This window comes from Melanerpes formicivorus, unplaced genomic scaffold, assembly GCF_026170545.1.
Source record: "Melanerpes formicivorus ecotype bairdi unplaced genomic scaffold, bMelFor1.0.p_v2 SCAF_21, whole genome shotgun sequence".
Lineage (NCBI taxonomy): Eukaryota > Metazoa > Chordata > Aves > Piciformes > Picidae > Melanerpes > Melanerpes formicivorus.
Genome location: NW_027142373.1, coordinates 3,098,786 through 3,111,268, shown reverse-complemented (window position 1 = coordinate 3,111,268; position 12,483 = coordinate 3,098,786). Strand labels below are relative to the sequence as shown.

General features: G+C 49.0%; 1 protein-coding gene across 1 annotated transcript in view; it reads left to right on the top strand.

Annotated features, from left to right (window-relative positions):
• The window catches only part of COPRS (coordinator of PRMT5 and differentiation stimulator), a 164,355-nt gene that overhangs the window by 118,740 nt on the left and 33,132 nt on the right, over window positions 1–12,483 (top strand). The window contains exon 5 of the mRNA XM_068151037.1: window positions 4,182–4,316. The gene's annotated coding sequence lies outside the window, so the exon portion shown is untranslated. The remainder of the gene's footprint in view (window positions 1–4,181; window positions 4,317–12,483) is intronic.

Below are 12,483 nucleotides of genomic sequence, written 5' to 3'. Positions count from 1 at the left end.
TGAAGGTCCAAGGAGTCCCTCCCCTGCTGTGATTTAAAGACAGAGCAGGGATATAAGCAGAGCTCTACACTCAGCGTCTTCCTTATGCGTAGGCAGTGCAAATGGCTTTAGGCACCTCCTCATTTTATTGAAGCTGAGAATCTCAGTATAAATCCACTTAAAAATCTGTCAAAGGCTCATGGTTTGTGTTGGAGAAGTTGCAGACAGCTCTTTTCTGGAGAAGTGTGCTTTGCTCTGCCATAGTCTTGGTGACCAAGTCCTACCTTCTGCAAGTTTGGGTGGCAATGCATAACAGAGCTCTGGGATCTTCCCTGCCAAGCACCCATCCTCTATGCTGCCATCACCAGATGTCACCTCATGGTGACACAAGATCATCTTCTCAGGGCTTCAGGGTTTTACATCCCTGCTTTAACCCTGTGGACTTAAAGCTGGTGGGGATGGTTGAACCATAGGAAGAACAGTCTGTGCATTTCCCTTTGAGAAAGGTCTGTGAGGAAGCTTCGTGATCTTTCCTGCTCCTAAAGGCAAGAGCAGGTGGGGGCTCAAGCTTCCTGCCACACTCATGGTGCCTTCATAGCTACCTCCTGTAACCAGGTCCCCCTCAAGCTTCTCTTCCTGGCTCAGACCCCAGCAGCTTTGTCTTTCCCTAGTGTTTGGCTCCTCCCCAAGGAGAGTTCATAGCTTCAGCACTTCTCTGCCTTTAAGTCCTAGGTGCAAATTCTGGCTTTGATAATTTCTTGCTGTTTGAAACATCTTTTTTATTTCTGCAGCCTCTTGCTGCGCCTCCTCTTTCCCCCACAGCAGGTGAAGGACCTCTGGAGGATGGAGGCAGAGTGCTCTGCAAGCTGCTTGCAGAGATTGGAACTTCTGTCACTGACTTTCTGGTGCCTTTGTTCAGCCCTTTAAATTTTCCTTCTTTGTTTTAGCCTGTCTGCAGATATATTTTGGTTTTCTTCCAGAAAAGCCTTCGCTTGCTCAATTAGCAGGAGAGCTCTTTGTGGAGAGTAGCTCTCCTCCTACCATAGCATTTGGCTCTCCCCAGAGAGGATCTGCCCCTGCCAACCTCACACTGGGTTCTGCTGGGCATCTTACTGCATGTTTTGCTGTCTGGTGCTTGCAGAGAAGGAGCTGTTGTGGCACAGGAGTCCAGATGTTGTCACAGGTCAGGCCAATCCATGGTGTCCCAAGCTCCAGTTTCAGCTGCAGTTGCTGCTCCCTGCCCTGCTGGGTCAGTGCTGTGTTTTACACCCCCGCCCCCCACACCTCCTTCCCCCACACACACACCCACACACAGAGGCTCTTTCACCATCCACAGTTTTTTATTTGCTTTTGTCTTACTTAATGATTTTGCTGCTTTGTTCAGAGCAGAGGTTATGAGGATACAAGTCAAACCTCTCACATGTTGGGAGGGAAAGGGAGAGCTGGGAATACCTTCTGAGCTTTATGTCCTACCCACACCGTCAGATCTGGGCCCTAGCCTGAGACTCCCACCCTTGGCTGGGACCTGGGCATGGCCCATGCAGCACAGGAGGAGTTTGTAGAAACAAGCCCTGATCTGGAAGGCACCTCCCTGCCTGTCCCCAGGGCAGACCTGGAGGTTGTCCCCAGCCTGCCCTGCATCCATCTCCAGCCCCATCCACCACAGGATAGCCTCCTGTGGAGAGCTGCCCTCCTGCTGCTGGGCAACCAGTGGGAAACCTTGCAGAAGGCTCTGCCATTCCATCTGTGTTCAGTCTCTGCCCAGACACTCAATGAAGAATTTCTCCTCTCAGGGGGTTTGTGGAAGTTTGTGTTGCTGTTTTCCCTCTTCTCACAGTCTGTTTTAATTGTGGCTTTGCCCTCATAAGCTGGGGGCTAAAGCCTAGCAGATTTGACAGTGTTGCTTCCAAAATTTTCTAGTTGAGGGCCTGCTTCAGCAAGACCTTCCTGAACAGTTCTTCACTCCACACTGGCCCCAAACTCTTCCCTCACACACTTTGCGTGCTGTGGTGCGACAGCTCGACTAAGCCAGGGGAGCTGCCTCCTTCTCCAGGCTTTAGCCACCAAGACCAAATGAATGTCAGGACTTGACTTGACATGAGCACAGGTAAATATTAGGACAGCTTCTGGAGCCTTGCAGCTTGGCTGAGCTGCCCTGGCCTACAAGTTGCGCTGAGCTTGCTTTGTGTTTTCAGGACTAAACTTCTTACTGGGACTGTGGTGTTAGGTTCGCATTCATAAGGACCAGCTCTCACAAGATCCTGTGATCTGCTTTGAAGCCCCTGCCCCATATGAGTGGGGAGGCTCAAGGGGTTGCTGCTGGCACAGGGGTGACATTTGGCCTGGCTGGAACCAGGTGGCTGTTGGAGCTGGTTGTTTGCTCTGTGTGATTGATGACATCGGTGTGGCACACAGCACCGCCTTGCGACACAGCCCTCTGACGTGGCGGCCTGGCTCCCAGTGTGCCCTGCTGCAGAGGGAAGGGAGTATTTCAGCAACAACTGAAACTCACAGAGAACCATGCTACTTTTTTTTATTAGTATTTTCCTCCTGGAACAAAAGGCCTTTGTTAGCTTACAGGAACAGGGCACTGTGTCCTGCAGGGTCTGCTGTGATGGCTGTGGACATGGGAGCTGTGCTGTTAGCTGCTGAAACACTTTAGCCCACTGTCCCCAGCTCTCCAAGGTGAACCCATCCAGCTCACCCCAGTGTCATTTGATGAAGAGGCTGAGGGAACAGGCCTGGCTTCCCCTGCTTTGCTATACTCTGCTGTGTGATCTCAGGGAGGTCAGTGTAAGCCACTCCACAGCAGCCCTGAGGCCCCAAGTTTGCCGGAAATGTACATCCTTCAAACCTCAGATGGTCTGCCAGTAGGAACTGGGCATCTAAACCAGATCCTACTTTTCTTTCCCCATCTGCTTTTTGCTGGTCAGCTTGCACATGAGATTTGCTTTTACACAGGGAGGTCTCTGCAGCCCCACTGGGGTCTTCAGGCACTTGCTTAGTGTTAATGCTGGGACTGTGGAACTGTTGGGCTGGCTCCTAGTCTGCTATGATTACAGGGCTGCAGTTACTGGGAGGGTGGGCTTTGTCCCATCAACACCTCCCTGTCACTGCTGAAGCAATGCTACCCTTATATGTCAACACTGAGAGCATATCTGCTGCAGCAGCCCATCTGCTGGCAGCAGTGAGAGATGCCCTTTAATTCCTGTGCTTCGGAAGAAGCCATCTGCAAATGGACCTGTGCCTGGAGCCAGGAGCTCCTGCATGTGCTGCAGGGCTGCTTGTGTGAGGAGGGGCTCCTTATGTGTATCATTTGTCTAACTGGCTCCAAATGCCCAACCTTCAGCTGCCTGTGGGATGCCCTGCAGGAGACTCCCCTGCCTTGCACACCACTGCTGTGTCCAAGCAGAACTGAGCTGCAGAGAGCCATGAACTGTGTGCGGCTGTGACTTGACACACTGCTGCGTCAGACACCTGGTCAGGGGCATAAGTTTTAGACATGGGATGTGGGCGCTGTGATGGAGATGCCAGGCCATGTGAAGCTGCAACCTTGGCTGCATCCCTGTGCAGAGCAGGAAAACCAGCAACAGCAGCAAAGTATCACAGTATCACAGTGAGAGATCAAGAGGTCTGAAATGGATTCAGAGTTGGCCTTTTTGTCTGAATTGGAGTAAACATACAATGCTGTCTTCCCTTTTCAATCCAGAAAGCCTTTCCATGATCCAGCATTGAAGGACTGTATGTTTGGCTCTCCTCTGACTCATCCTTTGAATCATAGAATCATAGAACCATTGAGGTTGGAAGAGACCTTTGAGATCACTGAATCCAACCCTGGCAGTGACCAGAGGGTGAGATGCTCCAGGGTGCATTTCCTATCTCTGCTTGATCATGAAAGACAGAAAGGAAAAGAGATCTTGTGTTCAAATGAATGAACAGGGTCTCAGAAAACTGAGAAAGCCTTTCCTGGAGCATTGAGCCCTGTGCCCTGCCCTGCATGGGATTCAATGTCCTTAATGCCCATGGAACCTGGCTGCACACGCCTTGGGCAGAGCCAAGGCGAGGAGCTTGGCAGCTGGGCTGTCAGCGCTGCCTTTGAGTCCTGCCTGGGCTTGGGCTGAAGAAGACAGATGAGCCATCACTGTATGCTTGTTTCTCTGGCCACAATGACTACAATGAAGTGCCTTTTTTTTTCTCCCCAGGGAAGCCTGAGCATTCTGTACACAGACCTGTCCTGTCAGCATTAGAGATCTGGGTGCAGATGGAGGATGGGAATTCAGCCCAGCCCTTCGGGAGCTGCTGTCCCTGCGGGAACCATCGCAGTGCCGCTGCCGAGGGTATGTTGACTCTTTCTACTTTTAACAAACCCAGTGATTAAAGTGTCTCCTGTAGAGTTGTGTTAACTCCGTGTGAATCTTGCACACAAACCCACAACAGCCCAGAATCTCCTCATGCAGCTCCCATCCCTTAGTGAGTCCCCACCACGCAGAATGGCTTAGCCAAGCACCCACTGACATCAGGCTGTTGCTTTTCTTCTAAGGAAGTCCATGGATGTCTTTGTCCATGAGAGCTGGGCCAGCACATGGATCTGCATGGTGACACTTGCCATCAGGCACTAGAAGCACCAAAAGAGCAGTGAGAACAGCAGCTTTCAGAGTGAAACTTGAGTGGAAAAACTGAGGGGAAGCAGTGCCTGCTTTGGCTTGGTCAATAGAGCCTTTTCCCAGTGTTTCCTGGGGAAGGAAAAACAAATCCACAACTCTGCTAGAGGCAATTACATCTTAGGTTGAAGCAAATATTTGATGTTATCTTGAAATACTCCTTTCAGCCTGGGGGTGCTGTTTGGCTTGGTAGCAGAAAGCTTGTCAAAGAGTAAGCTGCAAAGGTGAGATCTTCGAGGGGAAGCAGAGAGAAGCTGCATATGTTCAGGGCAGTCTTAGCTCCAGCCTCTTCCTCTGAACATCTGTGGGGTGAGGGTTAATAGGGATGAGGATGTGTCAGCCCTGTGCCAGGTAGTGGATTTCAGCCTGCAGCAGCACCAGCTTTTGCCATTTCACCACAAATTGTGAGAGAGTTGTTTTTCAAAGCTCTGGTTCCTCCTATCCTGTAATTATCTGAGAGTCTCAGCGTTCTTTAAAGCTGAAGGTAAACTGACAACTTCAGTGATTGTATAGAATCCCTTGAAAACAACCCAAACATTTTAAAAGGAAGAGGGGCAAATAGAGGAAACCTAAAATTATGTGTCCTTGAAATCTGCAGATCTATTTGTAAGGCAAAGTTGTGATTTTGTGGCCCAGGACAGGGCTCCTAAGTGCTCAGGGTTGGCAGTGCCAAGTTTATTTTCCATGCCTGGATTTCTGCGTGGCCTTACAGCAGGAAAATGCAACTTTTTCTGCTATTCTGTAAAAGGAAGCAGATCTCTTTGTTGGGTGATCTCCAACCCAGACTGTAACATACAATAACAATTCTGTAGGGCACTGCAAAAGGCTAAGATGTCACTTGAGCAGCACAGAACCCAGGCACATGAGGGAGGAAGAGCGTTGTGAGGTAAATCGCTTATGTTTCTGGCCCAGAGGGAAAGGAGAAGCATACAGTGTGTGTCCTGCAGAGTGAAATTACAGAACTCAATTTAATTAGATCTTTATAAATAAAATCCACATCTGCTGATTTATGATATATTTATTTCTCAGCCTTTGAAAGGATGGCTGCACTCACTTTGCAAACCAGTCATTTGCAGACACTGGGTCTGTAATTCACCAACTGGCACAACCAGAAGTTTGTGGATTTGAGTCTGGCCAATGCCAGCCCCAGCAGATCTGTTCCAGAGGCACAAGCTGGGATTCCCAGTGAAGGAGGCAGGGGAAGCAGACTGCAAAGGGCACCGAAACCATTTTTTTTCCTTTTCAAATGTGTAATTATAAAGATTGCTGGGGTTGTTCATTAAAACCCAATACCAATGTAATACATAATTATAGCCAAAGAGGCATCCTCTTTGTAGGCTTCAGCTAAAGGTCCCCTTCCCTAGGGAATATTTCAGGCTCTTTGTGCAAAAAATAGGTGATTAGTGCCCAAGTCATGAATGAGAACTAAAAGCAGTTGGAACAGACCTTTCCTGTGTGAGACAGAGAGCTCAGGACAGGTTGAAGACCTAACAAAAGGTGCCTGTGAAAGGCTAGATGGAGATGGCTTTGCTCACACTGTCAGCTGTCCTGCAGTGTGTTGCTGTACCATGGGTTTCTGCTTCTTTGCCCCAGCAGTGTAAGCAGGTTAGACACCTGCTCTCCTCTCCACCCCTCAGCAGGTTTGGATGTTGGTGCCTAGATGACTCCTGAGAACAGGAACTCAAGTGTGAGCTCTTGATGTGGTTTGAGCCACATTATGGTTTGCTGCTGCTGGAAGAGGGAGATCCTGTTCTTCTGCCTTCCAGCTTCTGGCCACATACTAGAGCTAGTCAAGCTCTGTCACTCAAACCAGTGGTTGGGGCACAGGGTCTCAATGTGAAGTCCTCAGCTTCTTCACGGACACCTTTGCTGCTGGACACAATGTGGCACACATTTTCCAGAGTACCATTTCTTCCTTTTTGCACAGTTGCAGAGCTGCCTTCAGCTGACACAGATGTCTTCAGGGAGTGAATACATACAGACTTGCCACCAGCTAACTGGGAGTGTTACTCAGAAGGTCTCAGCTGAAGCCCTGGAGGAAGGTGGTAGCCCAGGGTGAACTGGAGTGTCTGCTCTCCTTTCACCTCTCTCAAACTTGTAGCTGCTTTAAAGAACGTTTCTGTTCCAGTTGTAGAAACAGAAACTCAGCTGGAGACAAAGCAAGAGCTACTAGTTGTTAGCCACTTCTAACAGAAGGTAAAATCAGATTTTAATCTTTAAAGTTGAATCCCTGAAAGACTAAGGCCTATGACAGCACGCTGGGTGTATTCTGCTGCTGACCAGAAGGAGCCTGTAACAACTGATTTTCACTTCAGGGAAAGAAATTCACAGTTGTAACCACATTAGCCACTGCTACAGGGATGTAACTGGCTGTGATGGGTCAGGAGATTAGTTTTACCTCCAGTCCTAAAAACAGGTTCATTTCATCTGCTGTGGAGATTGGTTTGTGTCCTTTACTATGGAACCTTCATGTCATGGGGCACAGCTCTCCTCTCTGAGTGAGCGGGCAGAGGCTGAACAAGGCAGCTCTCCAAAGTGGGACTGTCACTGGGTGATGGCTCTGTCTCCATGACATTGCAAACAGGCATCAAGGCACTTTTCACCAACACATTCCATCAATGCTAGAGACTTGTCATGCAGGGAGCAGACAGTGACTGCAGCAGAGGAAGCAGTTACAAGCTGCTGCCATGCAAGGAGACAAGATAAATCAATAGGAGCTAAATCAGCACAGCCAGCAGCTCTCACACCTCCTCTGGAAACTCCATTAAAATCCACAGCCTAGGATCTGCAGGAGGGGTTGTGTGTGTGCAGGGTGAGTCAGGATTTGAAAGTGAGCTAATGTAAGTGACACCCACTTCTCAAACTGCCTGAAAACACTTACTGCCAGAACATGCTGCCAAAGACAAGAGTCCTACTAAGTATTTGCTGGCTGTCACTGGCCTAAGATAAATACCTTAGGAGGGGAATAGTGGAGGAGTCAATCAAGAGATAACACTGAGTAAAAGCTCAGTTGCATAACATGACAAGAAGTCAAATTTACCTAGAGCTGAACACACATCTGAGTACTGGGGGCACAGTTAGAAGTGTGATGGCTCAGTCACAACCCAGAGGGGTGTGTTTGGGAACAACATACAGCAACAAGCTCTGACAGATGCCTCTGTGATGGAGCTGCTTGTGTTACCATGCTGCTCTTGGGTGACCTTTTTGATTCAGCTCAAGTGATATCTGCCCTAGGTGTTCACAGAGCTTTGCTGATTTCTGACAGCATCCCACTGAGCACTGAGGTGCAGGCAGGCTTGTGAAAAGTCAGGCTGAGGGCCTGAGCCTAGCAGAAGTCTGCTTATTGGCATGGTGAACACAGCATTTGCAGCACCCAGGGGGTGTGTGCAGCACATGCATAAGAACCTCAGGCACTGGGATCAGTGCAGAGGGACAGAGCAGTCTTGGATCTGTGGTAGAGTTGGTCTCTATGTATGTGACAAACCAAGGCTTGCCGGAACTCCAGCAGTCACTACTCCCAGCCTGGCTGCTGGATAACTAAGGGATCCTAGACAGTGTATAAAAGCCTCTGCTTCTGCCAGGCTTCACTTGTATGGGAGAAAAAGAAGCATCCAGGGAAACCTGAACACATGGCAGCTCTGTACAGAGAAAATAGCAGCAGCAGTACACTCAGCGCTGGCTCCCAGACTCTCACAGCACCTTCAGGAGAATTTCCCTTTTATCTGGTGCTGACAGGAGCAGGCTGGGAAAGCCCTCAGGATTCACAGGGGAAGAAGGGCTGGATCAGAGCTGGCTGCACAGCAGTGGATTTTTCATCTCTGCCACTTTCCAGAGCTTCCCAAGGAGTTCAGTACGTGCAGGCCTGGCCCTATGCTATGAAAAGGGCAGAAACCTGAGAGTCACTTACCCAGTGCCTGCTAGAGGAACTGCAGGGATAAACTAGTCTGGTCCTGCACCAGTTTGGCAGCCCTTTGCAGAAAGCTTCATGCAAGAGCAGAAGGGCACCACTCAGCAGTTACAAGACAACTTAGAATTGTCAAAGCAGTTACAGAGCAGGAGATTCTGCCAGTCTTGGAGGTATTCTTCAGCTTCAATCCCATTTCTCAAGTATTTTGAGCTCTCCACCTGGGAGGTGCTCTAGAAGCAGAAGGCATTAATAGCATGGAACACAGAGTAAAGGCTGCACAATGTAAAACACATGCAGCATGAGCAGGAGGAGAATGCTGTGCATGCTCTCTGCACTTGCCTGGGTCTCAAGCATGCATTAAATTCCAGCAAGTAAAGGCTATGGCGTATGGATCGTAAACTTGAATTCCACAGCAAAGATGTCAGGGCAGAGATCTGACCCATGCTATAAAATATGAGAAGTGATTTTAGGAGCCTCTGTTGTGATGAGAGGGATTCTGGAATGGCTTTTCAAAGGTCGGCTGCACAGCGTTTGCAGAGCAGGAGGCGCCAGGGCTGCTCTGCTCTTTTGTAACCCCCCGATGCTGCTTGAGCCTTGGCTCTGCACCTCGCTGGGGGAGACTCTGCTTCACAATGGGATGTTTGGGCACTCTGGTAATGGGAACTGGGAAAAACTCAGAAGGGCTTTCATGCTGAATCACAACTTATCTTCTGCACAGGAGAAAGGAGGATTCCAGATATGTTTTTCTGCTTTCTATTTTATCAGATGCATGGCAAAGATCTTCCAGAAAGATCATAGGGAAAAAAAGAAGTTGTCCATCCTTGCTGTTTTCTGTCTGTCCTACAACAGACAGCTGGGAGGTAATTCACCCCTTATAGTGGTCAGGATTACCTGTGCTGGCTTTGGTGTTGTGTGCATGCTGGAAATAAACTGTGGCTGCTGATGCCACCTAGATACCTGGTATGTAGCAGGTGGCAGCCCATATAGTGCAGAGCAGGAACCAAAGTCTGGAAGATAGGCTTGTGGAGCTTCTCTAATGGATTGCTGGTGGGAAGGCCTAGTGCTCACCCACAGACCAGATGCTGTAACCAGACTGCTCTGATGTGCAAATTCCCTCTGATCTGTTTTGGGGGACCTTTGGGGCTGCATGGGAGGTGAAGGTGAGAAGGGTTGCTCGGGCAAAGCCTTCATGGTTGTGCTTAAAATTATTGTTAGTTTATGTAAGTAAGATTGTAAGTTTAAAGTGGAACAGGTTTTTTCTTCTACCTCTGTGAAGTTTGGTGGGTCTGGGAGAGCTTGTGGTGCTGGCACTCTGCCTTGGATGAGTGGAAAGGACCTTCTGGGGCTTCACTTAATGGCTCGGAGTCCTGCAGGCCTGGACCTTCTTCCTACTCCAGCACATCTGGTTTGGTGATAGTGCCTGCAGGTCTCTCGTGGACCAGACACCACATAAACCAAGAGCAGCTGATTTCCCATCCCAGCAGAAAAATGCTCTTGGGGAGGAGAGATGGAGGGTTTCAGGTGGTTGTACCAGCACCATGGAGCACCTCCAGGGGAGTTCCTGGAGAGAGATAGGGCAGAAGGTAGGGGAATGTCCATGTCAGATGCTGGTGGACAGTGGCTGTTGTGGGAAGTGCCCAAGTGGCTGGCACAGAGCTTGGCCTTGGGGAGCAAGGGGGAGATGTCTGTGGGCTTGGCAGCAGGAGAGCGGCAGGAACCTCCAGCTATGCCAGAATGGGAAGTCCCACCATGCTCAGCCTCTGCCTGTGCCTCTGAAGCACTGAGCTCAGCCCAGAGATGGACAAGGTCTTCTATGGGTGTCTAAAGAGATGTGCCTGGTGCCCCTGTCTGAGCAACACCAACCTTGTGCCGTGTTTCCTCCAGGACACACACCAGCAAAAAGGCAAGGGACTTCATTAGGGCTAGAAAACAGAACAGTTTTGGATTCCCAGGGATGTTTGCTGGCTTTTCAAATGCACCCAATATGGGCTTACAGGAATTCAGACTGAAACAAGCTGAGCAGAGCTCACAGAGCTCCTGTCCCTGCAGGCTGTGGAAGCACAAGGGCTGCTCTGTCCTGCCATGCCCGGGCTGTGCGCTTCGGGCATGGCACAGCTCCAACACAGAGCTTCTCCTTGGCGCTTGAGCTAGGTCATTCTACAGCTCCCCTGCATCCCTGGGTGTTATTAATGGCACACCTGGTGCCAAACAGGATCCTTTCCGTTCTTAATCTGTGATTAACAAGGCTGTTAAAGTCATTCTCGGCTCTGCTGAAACCAAACAGAATTTTATATGACACACTGGGCAAAGACTCTGTTTGAAGTCATCTTGAGTCTTACTTCTAGGATTAAATCCTATGTAAACAGTCACATTTTATCAGCTCAGTGACAAAGTCATTTATTTGTTAGTCCAATTTTAGTAACTTGTAGGTAATTCAGTGTTACTTGAAAGAGGCTATAGAGGAGGGAGCAGATATAATTTTCCACCAGCAGAGCAAGGAAAGGAGACCCCTGGTCCCACAGAAGGCTATTGCCTGTTGTGGAGAGTGCCATGGAGTTCAGAAGAGCTGTTCCAAGTGTGTGAGGCAGCAGAGGGGCTGTGCAGGACCAAGGCCTGCCATTGTGTTTTTCTGGCAGCTCTGCTTGCCATTGCAGTACATTTTTTTTCAGTGTTGCATCTTCTTTTACTGTGTTGTGCAATGGCACTTTTAGTACAGAGCTGTGAGTGCTGAGCGCCTTACTGGGAGCTGCTGCACCCATGGAGGTGATCACTTGGGGGATCCCTTAGAACCAGGGGAGGTGTCCCAGTCTCTGTGGCAAAGAGTTTTAGTGCCATGGCTGTGTCAGCTCTTCCATGCAGCTGGACTGCAAATCCTTTATCAGCCTTATTTATTTCATGAGCATTCAGAGGCAGGGAGAGAACCTTGTGAACACAAAGATGAGATCAGATTAGCCTTTGCTAGGGGACTTGATTTTTGTGTTTGGAAAAAAATCTTCTACACTGAAAGCTGAAAGAGATGTTCCCGTGTGAAATCTGATGTGCAGGCTGTGGGACTCTTTCCCTGTGCATGAAGGCATTCCAAGATGATTTCTGAGTGACCATGGATATTGTTTTATTGCTGCTTGGTGCTAACAGCTGAAGTAGGTTAGAGGAGTAGAGGGACTGAAAGTTGATAGCACAGTGGAACTTTGTCCTGGAATGCTTTCCAAATGGAGACTTTCCTCTTCTTACAGCACCTGGGATTTCCAGGTGATTTTGATGGGATCAGGAGGCTCTCAGCAGGCTCCTCTGAAGGAATATGACTCTATTTCCTACTCCTGCTTCTAGCTAGACATTGTAGAGGCTGCTTCCCAATGGCCTGGCTGTGCGTGCCTTAACTCCCATTTAACAGTCAGCCTCATTGTGTCAGGGGGGAATTTCACCCCTAAGTGCTGATCTTTTGTTTTTCTGTTGGGAAATTCAGGCTGAATAAAGGCCAAAGTAAGCTTAAAAGTTTCCCGTTTTTCTGCCCAGCCACTTGCATGCTAGAGTACTGCTCGTACCCAAATCAGGATTAACTCTCACTGGTAACTGAAATCTCTCGTTAAGGGATCACAGTGGTGTGACCTACAGTAGGAATGCCTTAATTTAGGGAAAAATGGTCTCATCTGGGATTCTGCAACATTTCTAGCAGCTGGCCTGACTTCTGGGCTATACACATCCCAGTCCTTCAGAGAGGCAATGTTTGCAGAAAACATGCCCTCCCTTTATTTGCAATTTGGCTATCTAAAGTCATTTCATTATCTGCCTGTATGCCTGTGTTTGGGGAGGATTTAGAACACTTTAAAGAATACTCTAAGATCATAACTGCAGGGCTGTCTGTTGGTCCATGTGGTTGGGAAATCTGGATACCAGAAGAGGAAAGGCCAATATGAAAAGAATGATGTGACTCGATTG